The following is a 19,643-nucleotide window of genomic DNA, read 5'->3' as shown; positions in this document are numbered from 1 at the left end:
GTCAGAACATGAAACCTTTTAGCCTACCAAACACAAGTGGAGCCATTTTATGTTCTGGTTTTACGGCATCTCTAAGAGCTAATAGAAATGAAATAGGGAAGCAAACGATGTGAACATGTGGTCCGCTGTTTGGTTCTCTTTAGGCAACAACCTGACCTGATCAAGGACCTGGTCCCATTCTAATATAAAGCAGGAAAGAACGAAAGGCAAGTGGCTGCTAGTGGTGTACTCACTGACCGCTGAGTCCCTTCCCATTCACTGGAGTATGACGTTCTTACTGGACTACGTGTGAGGTAGATTACTGGCAGTGACCCTGGACATTCTTATTAACTTGTGACAAGGACTTCGATAAACACATGAGGGTAGGTATAATAAGATCATAACTGACACTTTGTTTGGTCTTAAGACTTGCAGAACAGCAATGGATCAGATATGGTGCATGTCTTTGTCACTTGCATGTACTTGACAAGATCTTAATACCTCAGAAAGGCTTTGTGTGACAAAGCAAGCAACCAATTGGTCCAAGAGATGCCCTTGTTCAGGCCCAAAGCTGAAGTGTTACTGAGCTGGATTGTGTCTTGGGCTGGGAGGGAGATCTCGCAGGTTAAGTGTTGTGTGGAGATGTGGTGGCATGGAGCAGCCATGATATAGAAACCCAACTGACCTGCCCAGTGGCTGCTAATGCAATCGGTACAATCAGGCAGCTTACAAGCAACGCTGATGTTGACATTACTACCTGTTTTTTTCTTTTCATATCCTGGCTTGCTCTCACCATTTTTCTGCTGTGTAACATTATTCCAGTTTAGTTATGGTGCATTCCCCAGTGATGACATAGATAGTGAGGGACAGATGTTGCAGGTTTGAATAATGCATCAGCTCTCCCACTAATTTTAGATTTCATTAAGTAAAATTAGGAGTTTTGTGTGACACTTTCATAAACTTGGATATATTTGTATCTTTATGGGTGTTTGAAGAGGACTCGTGGATTGTGTTTTTTGGGGTAGCTGGCCATTGTATGGCCCTGGGTGGCTTTGCATATAGTGCCCTTTGAGGTAGCACTGCCAATGCTGCACCCAGGAGCAACACCATGAATGTCATGCACTGTGTGAATGTATCAAATCAGATTTTGAAAATGGGTGCGCTCAAATCTGGTTTCTACTTCTTTGCTTCATATTATGGAACCCTGGTAACAGCACCACACCACTAAGAGTTCTATGTAATCCATCTATCCATCTCCTTAATTCATTTATCCAGGGCATGGACTCAGGTCACCTGGAGTCAAACCCAACAATCATTGGGTGCAAAGCAGGAACAACACCTGGAGAGGAGATCAGTCCATCACAGGGGGTACACAAAAATACAAATCAGGGCAAATTCAGCAATGCCAGACCACCTCACCTGCATGTCATTGGACTGTGGGAGAAAACCCCATGTGGACATGGGGAGAAAATGCAAGCTCCATGGAGGTACCTGGGGCACAAACCTCAGTACCCTTACTGCAAAGCAGCAGCACTAGCACCATGCTGCTCCGCATGAGTATCATTTTTACAAATTCAAAAATCATAACCAACTCCAGCAAGCCTTATTCTTTTGGTAGTATGATCAGACTAAGATAGTAAGATTTTGAAGACTAGTGAACATGTTTTCCAAAACTGAAATCTTCTGAATTTTCTTTTCATTTTTACCTGGACTTAACCTTAAATTCAATTTTCCTTGTGATGGAACAAGCCAGCCATTGCCATTGCCAGTTCTATAAATGACAGTCTGCTCCAAATCTATGCAAAGCTACATGCCAGCCATGGGTGATGTTGCACTTCATAACCAAAATCCTAAAGAACTAGCAGTGGATCTTCATAAATCTTTGAATGGACTGTGCTTTCCCTTGATGTCACTTCAGTTTACCAAGCATTCTGCATATGACCTTAAAATCTATTCTTTTCCATTTTAATGTCATTGCATCCCAGACTCAGTAAAATTTGTCTTAAGAGCTGAAAATAGTGTTGAAGCAAGGAGAAAAGACATAACAGTACATGAGGCAGGCAAAAGGGCTTTGTGTGAGGACTACCTGCCAGTTTGCCAATATTATTTCCCATTTCATCCTTAAATGTTTCACAGATACATGTACTTAAAATGTTTAGAGACACATAATGAAATAAATGATGGACCTGCAGACTTGTGGCTTCAAATCCATCCCTTTAGGCTCTGAACTCCATGCATGTTCCTTCTTTTATAGTACCCTTTCATAAGGGGACAGCTGTGGTTGGTGCTGCTGCTGCCGCCTCACAGCTCCAGAGTCCCAGGTTCAAAAGCTAGCCTTGTCACTGTAGCGTTGGCACATTCTCCTTGAGTCTGTAGGGTTTTTCTCCAGTTATGCCCTTAAGTTAGTTAGGTTCATTGGCAAGATATGAATAGTCTAGCAAAAATTGTGAATTTCCCCTTGGGATTAATAAAGTATCTATCTATCTATCTATCTATCTATCTATCTATCTATCTATCTATCTATCTATCTATCTATCTATCTATCTATCTATCTATCTATCTATCTATCTATCTATCTATCTATCTATCTATCTATCTATCAAAGTTCACCAGTCCTAGCCCCCTAATTCCTCTAAAGTAACATCAAGTCTAGTTTTGAAGGTCCATAAAGTGCTACTGTCTACCAAACTATTTAGCAACTTATTTCATGTGTCCATGGTTCTCTGGGTGAATACAAATGTCCTAATGTTTGTGTGAAATTTACCCTTAACAAGTTTGAAAACTGTGACCCCCACCCCCCATATTCTTGTTGAACTAATTTAAAATAACAGTCTTGATCCACTGTACTAATTCCCTTCATAATTTTAAACACTTCAATCATGTCTCCTCTTAATCTTCTTTTGCTTAAACTGTGTAGGCTCAGTTTTTTTAATCTTTCCTCATAATTCATCCCCTGTAGCCCTGGAATCAGCCTAGTAACTCTTCTCTGGACTTTTTCTAGTGCTGCTATGTCCTTTTCGTAGTCTGGAGACCAAAACTGCACACAGTACTCAAGATGAGGGCTCACCAGTGTGTTACAAAGATTGAGCTTAACCTCCTTGGACTTGCACTTCACACATCGTGTTATATAACCTGACATTCTGTTTGTCTTCTTAATGGCTTCTGAACACTGTCTGCAAGTCCACTATGACTCCAAGTCCTTCTCATAAGGTGTACTCTCGATTTTCAGACCTCCCATTGTGTATTGAAACCTAACATTTTTATTTCCTTCATGTAATACTTTACACACTTACTCAAATTAAATTTAATCTGGCACAAATTAGTATTATGAGTAGTGTTGCATGGGTGTGCCCTTTAATGGACTGACACCCACTTCAGGGTTGGTTTCCACCATGTGCTCTATGCAGCATAGACAACTGCAACTGAAGAAGTGTATTTATTTTCTTTCTTTATTTAATTGATTCTATACTATGAACAATGTACAAATACATATAATGTCCTAAACTGCTTTCAATTATATATAGCTGTTCTGTCCAGTAATCCTTTCAAATTTTTGTTTCTCAGAAAGGTAAAACATAAACATCTATACAAGAACAGAATACATTGAAATTTTAGTTGCTTCTCAGTTAAAAATACATGAAAAATGATATAAGTAAATGAATAAATACAACTGGAGCAGTGGGTAGCACTACTGCCTCACAGATCCAACCTGCAATGCCCAGATGTGGTCCATGTTTAGTTTACATATTCTCCACCTGGGCTCTCCTCTCACATTACCAAAGGTTAGATGGTTTGGTGATTCCAAACTGGCCTCTGCATGAATGGACTGTCAGCCTGTCCAGGGATGTTTCCAGTTTTGCGCCTCCCCCCCGCCATGACCCTGTGCTGGGTTAAGTGAGTTTGAGAAGGAGACGAGATAAATATGGCCAGAGGACTTGAAGTGTGGCACGGTGCCTAAATAACTGGACTCTAAACCACCAGGCTAATAGTTTAATTCCTGCCTCAAAGTCTATGTGTGGCCTTGAACATGTCGCATAACCTGGATGTACTCCAATTGTACAAAGAAAAAAAAAAAGAATGTAAAAAGGAGTACTGTTGATCAGTACTTGTACAGTCACTTGGCATGGTGTTCACTGTGGAAGAGTGCCATATAAAATAGATGCCAGTTATTTTGTTAAGAGTGGTGAGCATTCACTTTGATTTCTTTAGAGAGATGGTGGTAGATTAAGAATACACTGTTTAAAGGTTGCCATATACTTAAACATTATCTGAGTTTTTCTTCATAGAGTGAATATTACTTTTGCCTAATTTTAAGTAATCCAGCACATTACATATGCACTGTAGTACAGAATACTGTTTAGGACTCCAATTGAACAGAAGCAATCTTCATGTTATTTCTAAGCATCCATCAAGTGTATCAATCTATCCAGCTACTAAACGACTGCAGGGTTGTTACATCTATCCTGAAAGAGTGGGATGCAAAGAAGGGGCTGAACTGTAATGGAAGCCAGTCCATTGCAGGGCAAATCCCAAGCTAACAATCCAGAGAATAACCAACACTTTGTGGTAGACTTACCTATGTGGCATGCACCACCAGCACCAATGGAAATGACAGGAACACAAGCTGATCATGAAGCACACTCCCTCGGAGTTTAGAGCAGCCAATTAAACAGACACACATGAGAAAACTCGACAGACAAGCACAGATTCAACACAGACAGCAAGAAAACACACATTTCTTGCGGAGTCCAGCAGCCATTCAGCCACAATGTGTGTACTCAGTTTTTAATTTTCCATCCATCCATATTCTGCTCCGCTTATCTAATTCAGGGTCAGAGGGAGCCAGTTCCAGCATTGGGTCTGATTTGTTGTTGATTGATTTTCTAATTATTGCTCCATTTTGAAATGCAGTCTGATTGGCTTCCCTCATTATTTTGGAGTTCTTCCAACTTGAATGTAGAGTTTGGTTTAAGGATGTTTTGTGTCCTTTTTAAAAGTATATTTTAGAGGATGATCTGCCTAGATATAATGTCTTGTAGAAAACAGTAAGCCAGTTGGAGAGAATTTTGCAGTGGCAGTCATATTTTAATGAGAGCAACACAGGCTCCACAGCAGAATGAGAAAAAAGGGTAAAATATGCATAATAAATGGCCATTCATAATGATGACACTGGGAATTAGCTACAGAAAAGCTCCCTGATTTATAATGTTAGAAAGTCACCAAGGGAAGCAATGATGCTATTATGAGAAAATAATAAAAATTCAAATGGATCCAGAACTCTAAATTATTATGTGTTTAATTTTTTTTCTTTTTTTCTTTTTAACATTATTATTAAATATGATACACCCAAGGGGGGAGATAAATAGTAAACATTCATCTATGAGAACAGCTGAACACAACAGTAAGCAAAGCCTATTTATTGAAGAAGGCCATGGAGCAAAATTCAGTTCATTCATTTCCTGTACCTGCTTGGCTCTCATTTTATGGGATCTGAGCCAATTTAAACAGCACAGAGCAAGAGGCAGGAAGCAATTCTGGATATTATATGGCACCTTCACACCCAATGTCTTAGGGAGGGGTACAGGGGGAACGTGCAAACTGCGCACTGGCATTGACCAGGGCAGGATGAAAACTCAAAACTCTAGAACTGTTAGGAAGCAGATCAGCAAAATATTCTTGGCACCCACTAGATACATTTGGGGCACCAGAAGAAGAGTACTGGGTCTCAGGATAGTAAGTGTGATAAAAAGAGAAGTATGCCAACCCCCACCCAACTCCCTTTCTCTGCTGTGAATGTGAGCTTTAAATACAGCTGAGCAGAGTTATGAAAAACTTTCTTGGTAAAGACAGTCACCTGAGCCAAGAGCGAGAGGCTCTCTGTGACTGCCGTCACGTAACATGAAGCAGCGCAATCAGCAGTCGGGTCAGCAGTTCAGGAAAGTGTAGGCAGCCCTACCTGATAGAGAAGACATGGCTCAGCCTGCCTGCCTGCCTTTCTTTCTTTCTTTCTTTCTTTCTTTCTTTCTTTCTTTCTTTCTTTCTTTCTTTCTTTCTTTCTTTCTTTCTTTCTTTCTTTCTTTCTTTCTTTCTTACACAGATGTCAGAAGAATTAAGAGTTAAAAGATTCAACAAGACATAAAGTGCTGTGCAATGTGGGTCTGTTAGACTAACAGTCAGCCAGCTACAGAGCCGAATAATTACAGAGTTATGAATCCCCGTGCAGTCATCATACATTCACATTGACTTACTGTTCATACTGATGAGGCAAGATTAAGTCTCGAAAGCTGGCACAATGATAGGGTCTACATGGAACCCTCCGTTTTAATTAGAAAAAAAACAGTTGGAGTCTTTTTTGGGAAAATTAAACAAAAAATCTCTACTCATAAAAGGACCCTCTGTGTTTCTGTTTTGCCCGTAAAGCTACTGATTATAAGGTATTCATTTCATAAAATGGGTAACATGCTCATCCTGAATTTCAGCTGAATATTTATGTGATCATGTTTAATGTATGAATCCAGTTACAATGCAGACTTGGCGAGAGACGGTCAAAAGAGGAGTTCTGTTAAGGTACTGAGTACAAGGATAAGTGGAAATGTGCGCCAACATGGCCAACCAATTCCCAATAATCTGAATAAAAGGAAAAGATGGGAACAGCTTTCTGACTTCCAAGGTAAAAAGCATTATGGTAGAGAGTGGTGTAGCAGCCTCACTTACATCAGCCCATCCGTTTGGTGAGCCCACATAGTCCATAGGGCTGCTGCCACACACTAACCTTCCTTTCTTCCTCCCTAAACTTTTCATGACAGAGTAGTGGGGCACAAGTACCTGACCCAGTAGCATCACTGGTGCTCCAATGCAATGCTGGGTTACCTCACACACTTGTCCTGATTTATAAGAGTAATGCCTTATAATTTTTTGAATGTACTGAAATTATTATTTAAATTTGGGACTAACTTTTATCACCTCATTATCATTTGTCAGCCTTCAACATAAAGTCTGAGACATATTTGACAAAGTTGCTCGTGTCCTGTCTGAGGTGCCTAGTTAGAGTGAAGAAGACAAGTTCTAGTTCTGCTTAGATTACACCTTCTTGCACCCCGCTTTAACAAATCCAACAAATACTATTGACATACTGCCCAGCAAATTTTATGGGAAGTTTTCACTAGTCCTCCCAGTAATCCAAAAGTCCAATTTTCTAAAGCTCTTTTACTATTAGAGGACCATAAGGCGCTCAGTAGAAGCCAGCCCAAGGCCTATCACACGATACACTCATTTGTATTGCCTCAGTTTAGGACAGTGATTCTAAAAATAGGATTCTTCGCAGATGTATTTGTGATGGGGTTGCCACATGATTGTGAAGTAAAATTAGCCAAGTTCATCCAAGTTTTCATCGTGTGATGTACTTTGCTCTATTTAACAGACTATTTATTTATGGTAGTATAAAAAATAATGCCGTTCATGCATCATGGGGTGTTCTCATTTCAGTAGCACTTTAGTTTAGGTCCTGCAAAAGTGCATCTATTACTCATTTACTGTTATGTAACACGACCTTAACAATGGCTTATTCTGGTGTTAATAACACTGAGAAAGCAACAGTAAAGTGATTATTCATCTCTGTACTGTGTGACATATTGGCAGGAAGGTAAAATTACTTCTTGATATGAATGATTCACGGGTCTTATAATGAAGTATGCAGTATCAAGAGAAATATGGCTCAGTTAAGCCACCATTGACCATTCCAAAGTGAGTTATTTTAGTAGGTTACACTGCAGAGATGAATAACCCTAAGCCTAACAGGGTCTTGTTACATAACAGTAAATGAGTAATAGATGCATTTTTGCAGGACCTAAACTAAAGTGCTACAAACTATTTCTCACAAAAACCAGTTCACCAAAATATTCATCAATTATTCATCCCATCACTGTATAAAATACAAATAGTGCATCCATTTTTAAGAATAATTTAACCTCTTCTTTTAGACAGTTTATTTATTCATTAAATGGAAAGTGTTATATGTTGGAACTATTTGCCAACTCGTTTAGAAAAATATATTGTGAATGGTGGAGCACATTTTAAAAATGTATTTTAAGAAAAACTTAATTAAGACAAGGTAAATAAACTGCATTGATGAATTATTTTTTGACTATTTTATCCAGCACCACGAATCAAGTGATATTCATATTGTCCTTTCAAAAATCATCACATCTTTGTGCTGAACCCCGAAAACTAGTTTCTCACAGCCTTAAAAAAAGTCAAACTAAGCATTTACATTGGCAGTAACACATCTCAGGATTCTATTCCCTGTTCTGAATGATGATTACTGTTTTGTTAGCAATGCAAATGCTTTCATCTTTTTTCTTTAAGTAATATCTTTTAGTATTATTTCTATTAGTAATATATTAGAAAATATAATAATTCCTTATCTGACAGAGTCTGCAGCACAAGTTCTGCTCCAGCCTTTGGTCTTCATTTGTCTGGATTACTGCATCTCACTACTAGCAGAAAGACCTGCATGCACCATCGAGCCACTGCAGCAGCCCATCTCGTCTTCAAGCCAGCCAAAATGGGTGCATGTCACCCCTCTCTTCATGGCTCCCTGTAGCAGCACACATCACGTTCAAATCCTTGATGCTTGTCTACAGAGCAGTCAACGGGTCAGCACCTGAGTATATGCAGACACTGGTGAGGTGCCAAGCTCCTTCTTGTCCACTTGGGTCTGCCAGGAAACAGCATCTGGTGATGCCGCCTCAGCGTGGAATACAATACAGTTTTTGTTTTTATAGCCCAAAATCACACAAGAAGTGCTGCAATGGGCTTTAACAGGCCTTGCCTTTTGACAGCCCCCCAGCCTTGACTCTCTAAGAAGACAAAGAAAAACTCCCAAAAATAAAACCTTGTGGGGAAAAAATGAAAGAAACCTTGGGAAAGGCAGTTCAAAGAGAGACCCCTTTCCTGGTAGTTTGGGTGTGCAGTGGGTGTCAAAAAAAAAGGGTGGTAAATACAACACAATACAATACACAGAACACAAGGAATTCTCAAAATGGAATGGCATGAAATCTCAATCCAGTCTCTTTCGTATGTAGCCCCTGGCTGGTGGAATAAGCAGCCCACCACCATCCAAACTTCTGACTCTCTCAATGTGTTTACGAAGCGCTTGAAAACCCGACTGTTTTGTTAATGAACTGGTTTAAATGGGTTGAAAAATGGATAGCTGGATCGATGAATCTTTCTTAAATTTTGATCTTTCTCACCATTCATTTAAATGTATGTTTGAGTGCACAGAATTTAATTTGCAACTTTTGTTAATGAAAGATGCAATGTAAGAATTAAGGTAAACTTGCAATGTGATATAAAATGGCCCTCACCACTTTTTAAGGCTTCCTCTTCAAGACACAATATAATACAACATACTCTAATACCAAAGGCACTGAAAGAATTGAAGACTCGATCCACTCCCTGCATTTAAAATAAAGTGGGACTGCTCAGCTTCTGATATCTGAGAGAAAGCTTCACTCTTCACAGAAGAAATGCGGCCTTTGCTCACATTGTATAGGGTTATGGCAGCTCTGCTACCTCTTGGCAGTGGCGCAGTGGTAGTGCTGCTGCTTTGCAGTAAGGAGACTGTGGAAGATTGTGGGTTCGCTTCCCGGTTCCTCCCTGTGTGGATAGTGCTTTGAGTACTGAGAAAAGCGCTATATAAATGTAATGAATTATTATTATTAAGAGTTGACAGTTTGTGTTAATGCAGGGTCTTAAAGCTGAATGGGCAGAACCGGCACTCTTTTAATGGTGGGCACCGTTTGTTTTATCCTCCTGATGTGACCATCATCATCATTATCCTCATTAATTTTCTGGCTGTAGGCAGGGCCTTGTCCTACTTTTCCTACCTTTTGCCTTTCTTTTCACGTTCTAGAACTTTCCATTCTGTTATTGTTATCCTGAAGCATCACTCTCTGCCTTTCATTTAACTTCATCTCTAACTTTCCCTCAGTGAATGAGATTTCTCCACACATGGCTGCCCCTTTTTCTTTCAACCCCAGCTCAAAATTATTTTGCAGCATCGATGTGAGCATTGTAAACAGTGGGGTCCTGGCCTCAGCTGGTTCCTGTGTTACTCTGGTCCAGTGGGATCGTCTCCAGACCCCAACTACCCCGGACTGGAGGAAGCATTTCTGAGTGTGTTGTGCTATTTAGTTTGCATTAGCTGGGTGAGGACATAAATGGCCACAGCAGATATGATGTCCACCCTGAAGTGTCTTTTAATTTAAGGGGAAACGGGTGTGTGATGTCTGTGCAGAAGCGGATGTGGGGGGTTGTAGGAGATAAACAGAAGTATTGGTTGTTGGTGTGGTTTTTAAATAAAGAAAAGATAGTTAAGCATCACATGTGTGTGAACTGCTGTTTCTGATACAACAGGGTGCATTAGGTTTTCTTCAGTATACTGTGTATGTTCTTTAGAACTGAAACAAAATGAATTAATTCAAGCATGTGATCAGTGGCATACACTCTGACTTCCCTAGAATCATATCAGCCGGAGAACAGGCACCTCAAGATGCTAAAACAAAAAGGATGACGCAGCTTCTCGTCAAGTGTCCATACTCAATGAACCCAAGAGATTCAAGGTTAGATGAGAGGAAAGAGGGAGGAACACAATAAAAAAGGTCAGTGAGGCGGGACGCTGGAGTCAACCTGGAGCAGAAGGTTATCACAACCCCAGACATTAAAGCCAACTATGCAGACAAGTCAACAGTAAAGAAGAAGAAACACTGTGGAGGAGGAGGAGGATAACAGATAGGAGAAAGAGTGGGAGAGATGGAGGAAGGAAACCCAAGAGTGAGAGGATCAAAGGGCAGGAGTAGAAAAGAGATAAAGGAGAAAGAAGTGACAGCTCCCACCTAAGGAAGATCAAATGAGGAACATCTCAACAGTGACAGCTGAGGATTGTTCTGGGAGTCCTGCAACTGAACTCTAAACTAATCAGCATTCCATTCTCCTTCAGAGCCGAGCAATTCAGGAATGAAAATAATTTGGTCTTGCTGGAGGTGAGAAAGTTAGGCATACATATATACTCATACAAATCCTCTGTTGATTTTCAGACTTGCTTTATCCAGTTTAGGGGTCATGGGGGCTGGCCAGCCTGGAGCCAACCTTGGTTAATAAATAAGTCCATCACAAGCCAGTCTGACCCACAATGAGACAACTTAGAGCCATCAATTATTTAAAGATACGTCTTTATGAAATGTGAGAGCAAAACACAGACAAACACACAACAGGGATATGCAAACTCCACACGTGCCATAGCTGTACCGGGTTTTGAACCCTGCGTCCTGGAGTGGGGAGGCAGCAGCACTGGACCACCCAGACTTTAGTGTTGTCAGGGCTTAGGCACTTTTACTCAGTAATGTGCTAAAAAGCGGGCTAAACTGCAAATGAGTTACGTCAACTGATGTGACTCTTGTGATACTAAACCAGTGAGCAGCCATCACTGTGATAGCTGTAGTGTGCAGATCAGTAACTAGATAGCATAATATTATTGATTTGGGATGCCTAGAATCAGCTGCAATTTGTTTCAGGTCCTTTTTTGTTACTAGCTAGTTTTTGAAGTTAGAAGAGTGTGAAGCTTTCACATGCATCCCAACTGTTAAACTTTTTGACTGTGGTTGTAAATACAGTGGTGAGAACACGTGTCACATTTTAAAAGAACAGATTGCATTTTGAATGAAGACTATTACATTTTCAGATTTGATAATGTGTTAACTGAGGTTAGCCTAGCCTAAAATATTTAAACATGAATCAATTTATGAAAAAGGAAAGAGAAAGAATAAAAAGGAAAATTCAACTGCTTAAATATACAAATATTCCACAACTATCCAGCAGTGTCATTGAAGGTGTGCACTGGGCCGAGGCCAGTTGATCATGAGACAAGTGAAGATCAGATTAATATGGAGTTAGCAGGAATCAAAGCAGACAGCTTCGGCAGTGTCATCATTTCAAGTAAATGCCCTTCAGGATGGATCAGAGCCCATGGGTGATTTGAAAACCCAAGAAACATCTGTTACTGTTTCACTATCAGGTTTCAACACTGATCCAGTGGAATGGGAAATAAACGCAGAACTCATTCATTTCGTTGCCCAAAGCGTGCCACTTGAAAATCTGGAATGCAAATTGACATCAAAGTCTAAACAATTTGGCAAAAGATTACATTATGTATAAAAAGATTTTTTTTTTTTACAGGGGATTGAGTAATGGAGAAGTACTTAAAGGAGCCTGGCTAATGTTGTTATAATGCACAGGAAAAGTATACTGTTATGTTTACATGTTATTTACAGGCAATTACTCCATTAATATAACAGCTGGAAGAATGCATAAGCAGAAAATCACGACTCATGAAAAATAAATGACTGTTCATTGCCTATTGTCTACTGTGGTATAATGCCAAGAGCCCGCTCTGAGGTGATAGTCAATTACAAAGAGAGAAGAAAAAAACAGGAAAACACACGACTAAAATTTGAAGAAGGCTAGTTGTGGCTGATAAATGTATGTCAAAAGATGTTAGGATTTTTTAGTGCTAATTCAAAAAATGGCAAATTCCTCAGTTGTGTTTATATTTTACATGATTTTCCTCAAAGAACAGATGGAAATCCAAGCTCTTTGTGATTGAATTACCTGCCTTCAATCACAAAAAGAATGTATCCATTAATTAAAGTCAGAAGTGCTGGTGAAGATCACACATGAAAATAAGGGAGCTGAATATTACAACATCAATAGAAGTTCAACTTCAGGTGTACGTCACACTCATCAGCTGTCTATCGTTGTTGGTGATGTGTCAGAAGCTGCTGAAGCTCATGGGAGCTCCTTAAAGTTTCAGTTTTTTATTTGGTAGCATCTCTTCTTGACCAACTACTGACCAGCTTTCAGTCATACAACAATATTATTAATATATTCTGGGGTCTACTTCAGATTTTAGGTAGTCAACAAGCCGGCAGCATTGGCTCCTCATGCTGCTCACGGTCTTCACCTGTACCTAATGGTCTACACTAAGTATGATTGAAACTGCAATTTTGGTCAAAAGTCCATCACATGTAAGACGGTCATTACATTACAATGCTGTAAGATCACAGAATGTGGTTGGTATCACAAAATGTGATGGATAAAAAACATCAGGGGTCTATGAAGTAAAGGCTTTGATAAACAGTTATTTGGGAAGATCTTCTGAAAACCATTAGAAGAAATGAAGAGTTGTGTGTAAGTGTGAAATTACAGTATATAATAGACTTGAACCAAGTGTGAAGATTCTGAAAAACTGCCTAGACACTTTGCCCCAAAGTGAGATTACACAGAATGTGGACACCAAAAACAGGATAAGAAGACACAGTTTGATGAAACCCCAGAGGAACTGACAGAATTAGAAATGTTCATTTCATATTTTAATCCTATTGTGTTCGAGATTAACCTCTCCGTAATTGTGTCTAAAGGACATAAGAAGAAGCATGAATCTGTTTTTGAAAAGTTAAAAAGAAAGAAGAAAAAGAAATGATTTTGAATGAAATTCATTGCTTAACTATACAGACATTCTAGGACCATCCAGCAGTACCATTTTCCAATTAGAAGATTTCATTGTTGGTGTCCATATGCCTAGATTGGTCAATTAGTACTCAAGTAAAGGTCAAATTAATATGGTCGAGTCACAACATACAGATGTGTTGTAGATGTACGAGTGCAGGAATGACAAAGCAATGTGCAGCACACACCGGTCTACTTGATCCCTTCAGTTTTCTTGCAGACAAATCTCTTAGCAAAAGAAGAAGTTAAATGGAAAGCCAGAGAATCTGTCAACATCATTCACCAGACTTTGTTGATAAATGTGAGATGTTTTCTTCACACAAAGACAATACAGAACAGAACAAATTACATATAAATAATAAACCTGTTGCTAGTTTCACAAACACACAGTACATATTGCCTTGAGGAATTATAAAGAAAAATCTTAAGCCAATTACAAACTATATGTGGGCGTCTTCTCAAAGGTTTTGATCTTTAATTTGCATTGTACTTATGGTGGCTGCCACACTCCCATCTTCCCAGTCTTCGTAATGGTGTTTCCATAGTCAACATTTTTTGAATTCAATGATTTCTCATATAATGACAATTGATTAAAATAAAACCGCAGATCTGGTAAGTTTGGTGTCACCCTGAATTTGTTGATCTTTGCATAGGGGATATTATTCAAAATCAGGATTACCTTTCATTGTAATTTGTATATTACAATGGAGTCATCAAGTATTCAGGCGCCTTCACTTTCTACACACTTACTTTGTTGTAGATTTAATTTGAAAAGGATTAATGAGCATATTGTCCCATCAATCTACACTTAATGACCTATAATGACAAAGTGAAAACATGTTTTCAGAAAGACTTATTAAAAATTAAAGAGTGAAATCTCTCACTCATATAAATATTCAGACCTTTAATTCAGTACTTTGCATAAGTCCCTGTGGGAGCAATTACAGCTTTGAGTCTTCTAGGGTAAGCCACTACAAACTTTGCATTCTTGGATTTGGCCTGCTAATACATTCTTCCGGGGAGATTCTCTCAAGCTCTGTTAGACTGGATGGAAGTCTCTATAAACTGCCATCTTCAGGTCTCTCTGCAGACGTTTTATGGTGTTTCAGTCTGGGCTTTGGCTGGGACACTCAAGGACAGTCAGAGACGTGTCCTGAAGCCACGCCAGCATCGTCTTGGCTGTATGCTTCAGGTCATTGAAAGCTAAACCATTGCCACAGTCTGAGGTCGCATGCACTCTGGCGTGGGTTTTCTTCAAGGACTTCTCTGTGTCTGGCTGCATTCATCATTCCCTAATTTCTGACCAGTCTCCCTGTGCCTGCTACTCAGAAGCACTTCTATAGCCTGAAGCTTCACCATAGGGATGGTATTTGGCTGGTGATGAGCAATACCTAGTCTTCAACAGGCACAGTGCTCAGATTTATACCCAGAGAGTTCAATCTTTGTCTCATCAGATGAAAGAATCATTTTGTATATGGCCTCAGAGTCCTCTAAATGTTAATGGGCAAAATTCCAAGCAGGCTGTCATATGCACCTGATTGCTGGAATGCTGCTGAGATGATGGTCATCCTTCTCATAGGTTCTTCCCTCTCAGCAGAGGGCTTCTGAAAGTCTATTAGAGTGATCACTGGGTTCTTGGTCACCACACTGACGCAGGCTCCTTTCTCCCAGTTACTCAGTCTGGTCAGATGGCCAACTCCAGCAAGAGTCTTGGTGGTTCCAAGGTCATTTTCATTTCATAATTATTGAGGACACTGTTCTCCTGAAAACACTCCAAGCTTTAGAATTGGTTTTATACCTTCAGCCCAATTTGAGAGAGTCTAGAGAGAGTTCCTTGGACTTCATGGCTTGTTTTTTGTCCTGACTTGGAGATGCAGTGTGTATAGTGGGGCCTTATATACACAGAAGTCAACTATGTCCTGTCAATTCAGTTTGACAAAGATGGACACCAATCAAGTTCAGACATGTCAAGGTTAATTCAAGCAAACAGGATGTGCCTGACTGCAATTCGGAGTGTCAAGGAAAAGGATCTGAATACATATATAAATGGGAAATTTCAGTTTTTGAGTTTTAACAAATTTGCAAACCTTTCTGAAAACATGCTTTCACTTTGTTATTCAGGGCAATTGAGTTTATATTGATGGGCAAAAACAGCAACTTCATCCACTGAAAATGAAATCTACAACACAATAAAGTGCGAAGTGGTCTAAATACTTTCTGAATCTGCTGTATATACAGTGGCACCTCTGGCCATAAGCATGTCTCCATATGAATCAGTCTTCTTATAATGACTTTAATTATAGTAGACCAAATTTGTGTTTACATTGCACCTTCCCTGTTGGAAACCAAAAGAAATTTTTCATTTTCATTTACCCATCCAATTCTGTTTGGCTCTGGAGCAGAGCCTATTAATACAGCACTGGGTACAAAATTGGAATCAACCCAGGATGGGACGCCAGTCCATTGCTGCACCATCTATCATGTAGATCCAATTTAGAATTGTAAATTAACTCAACACATGTCTTTGGGAATGCAATAGGAAAGGAAGCACAAGAACCAGGCCTGAAATGGATGCCAGTTCATCACAGGACACACTCATTCACATACAGGTGCGATCTCTTAAACTGGGCCAGTGCAGAGTAACCAGTCAGCTTTGCTGTATGTCCATCTAGCATATGCTGTCAACCAGCAGATATTTGTCCCTGGCCTAGCTCATCTGATGTATTCTGTGCTGTGCCTGCATGTGAACTGTCTTCTTAATCAGACTTTATTTTATTTAGTGTACTTTTTCTGTTTGTCTACAAGATTTTCACATACTGTAGATTTGTTTTGTTCATGGCACACCCATCCATTTTTAGCTTCTTACATTTGAGTTAGGCCACTTGTTTTAATTAAAACTCCAGATTTGTGATTTGCAGACATGATGCGTCTCACTTTGATTTAACGCTCGTCTCACAAACACACATGCTCACACACACGCACGCACACACACACACATTAATATCCACTCATCAGCAGTGACCTTGCCAATTAGCAAGTTAGCACTCTAGCCAAAAGAGTAAAAGCAGGCCTGTGATCTCAAAAACAGCACAAATCTCTAGTGCAATTTTACAATTCAAAAAAGCCAAAGCTCAACTTGGTGGGAAAAAACAAAAAAAAAAAGGAGGAAATGAGGCCAGAGACTCCCTTCATAAGCTCTCTGGAGCTGCCGATGGTTAGGCTGGCTGCCATGATAACCCACGCTCACTAGAGCCTTTCAGGACTGAGTTTGAACGCCTCCTGCTTAAACCCCTTTGAGAAGAGCATTTCCCATTTATGCTGTGCCATTTTCTCAGAACACTATCCTCGGTCAGTTATTCAATCAGTCAGTAATATAGCTCCTTGTATGTGGGAACAGCCCAAAGGGTTTAATATGCAGTATATACACACTAAAATACAATTCTCACCCAGTATGTGCTCAGGGTTATGCTTAAGAGTCAGTGGTGGGATTTGGCCCTTTGACCGTTATGGTTTCTGTCACTTAACCACAGTGCTTTTCTCCATGCATGGCTCTGCTCCTTTGATAATTTAATCTTGGTTTCTTTGAAAGCTTTAAGCCATGGCACTGTATTTTTTTCACGCTGATAGATCCTGGTAGATTTAGTTTTTGTTCTCTAGAGTTATGTATGGATTTTTTGGACTTTGTATGACCTGCACTTGAGTCCTCCAGATTGACTGGTTTTCCCTCATTTCTTTCATTAGGAAAACCATTTCCGTGGATTTTTATGTCTGCTGTCCCATCCTCAATTGGGAAAACAAAAGAAATGCAAGCAATTGTATCTCAAAGGTTGTAAGTCGCCTTGGATAAAAGTGTCAGCCAAACAGCTCAATAATTCGATGTATCTTCGTGTTCTCCTTGTACCTGTCTGGGCTTTTCTCTTGATATTCCGGTTTCCTTTTCGATTCCAGAGATGTGTATGTTAGATGAGTTGATGACTGAGAGTGGTATGTGCATGAATGGGGTTTGAGATGGACTGGTATATCATCAAGGGTCTTATGCCCAGGAGTGCAGGAATAGGTGTAGGACCCCCACAACCTTGAATTGGAGGATGGATGGATGGATGGATGAATGAAAGAATGGATCAAACAATTAACCAAATCAAAAATGTACTCGTTACTTCCTCTTAAGCTCTTTCTGCTCTGTTCTTGTGGCACTCTAACTTTTTATTTGTTTGTGTTTCTGCTTGTCTCTGTTCCACTGGTATATAATGTACTTGTTTTAGGGTATGTCCTGGACAAGAGTCGTAGAGAAGCCAACTGACAGCTTTTCTACAGATACCATGCAGTTGGAATCCTCCATCCATCTTCTGATCCCACTTTTCTCAGGTCGGGGTAGAGGAGCAGGGTGCCCCTCCGTTCCAAAGGACACTAACATGCATGTCCTCATGGACAGATCTAAAGGCGTCTCTCGTCCTGACATGTGCTTACATGGACTGTGGGAGGAAACCTGAGTGAACGAAGCTGAGATAGAAGACAATGCACCATGAAACTGCACATTCTTTATCTTGATGTCTATTTATATTTGTCTCTTGAACATTTTTAAAATTTAAATTATAAATGCTTATAATTTGAGCTAAGTAAAGTATAGCTTTAAATAGTATAACTCTATTTCTTCTGTGAAAGACATGCTCTTGAAGATATTTACTTAGATTTGCCACCAACGGTTAAGTATTTAGCAGTAGTAAAAGGTTTGCTTAACACATGAAAAAATGTACAATATTTATTACAAATCATGTGCTCTGTTTTATACAGATTTGTTTATGTCTTGTAGTGTTTAACTTGCATTGGCAATGGCAAATGTCTGCTGAGATTTTTTAGGTAAGGAAAACTAGAGTTTTGTTGTATACTCACTAATCATGACGGAGTGTTTCATGTGGATTAGCACATACAAGTAAGCATTTCACTGTGCTTTGTGACCATAATGACCGTATAAACCTGTGAAGGTATGATTCAGGCTTGTGAGGACCTACATTAGGCAAAAGGAAGGCCAGTCCATTGCAGAGCCCATTCACTCTCACACACACACACAAGTCAATTTGTAATCGCCAATAAACCTCAACTGGCCATCTTTGGCACCGCGGCAGAGAGACAAACACACACACAAAAGGAGAATATGCAGACCCCAAACACTCATGGGATTTAAGCCAGGACCCTGGATCTGCCAAACTGAATCCTAACCACTGCTCTGACAGCAAACTGGCCTCAAGTCAGTAGAAGCTGATGGCCTTAATCATGGTTACTTTTTAATGTGAGAGGTAGCTGTTTTTAATTTTTTTATATGCTATAACTGTTTATTGTATGGTCTAAATCAGTCATTAATTAGAAACCAATCCTGGCCAATCTTAGACCGTATTTCATTTTATGACTTGTTAATCTGTAATGTAATGTTCTCCAAGGAAATCATCCACATGATTTGAAGGCTAAAACAGATATTTTCAGTCAGTCACATTTTTCTGTGGAGTGACTATTTATTTAAACCAAATAGTGCATGATGAATCCACACAGGTGTAAATGGAAACAAGCTAGACGGAGAACTGCTGGCTCCTTTGTCATTTGCATCTTATTGCTAATAAAGAGCTATTAAAAACAGTGAATGCAGCTATTTAAGACTGAAATAAGCAATGAAGGGTGGGGAACCTTAATAAGTGAGACCACTAAAATGAAGCATTAAAATGTTACTTCAGCAATAAGTGCTTCATCAGCAATAATCAAGGTCTCATTAAGAAACTGGGTTGGAATAAAAACCTGCAGCCACTGTGGCCCGCTAGGACTGACATTGCCTACCCTGGTCTAAATTATCATAAAAGCAGTAAGTCATCTTGGACCCAAAGGGGAAATGCTTCAGTAAGCAGCTTGTGTTCCACCTCAAAGCTGCCATATAAAAGTCCCCAACTAGTTCAATAACAAGTGCAGACTTTGTTCTTCTCTCCTTTGCTTTGGTGTACTTTATGCTATCTGCTTGTAATTTGTGTCAATACAGTATGTGATGAGAATGTGTTATTATAATGATATGATTATTATTCAGAAAATGAATTAATTTCCTAAAAATGTAAAGCCATAAA

The sequence above is a fragment of the Erpetoichthys calabaricus genome, chromosome 12 (genome assembly GCF_900747795.2).
Source record: "Erpetoichthys calabaricus chromosome 12, fErpCal1.3, whole genome shotgun sequence".
NCBI lineage: Eukaryota > Metazoa > Chordata > Cladistia > Polypteriformes > Polypteridae > Erpetoichthys > Erpetoichthys calabaricus.
This window is presented reverse-complemented; position numbering follows the sequence as displayed.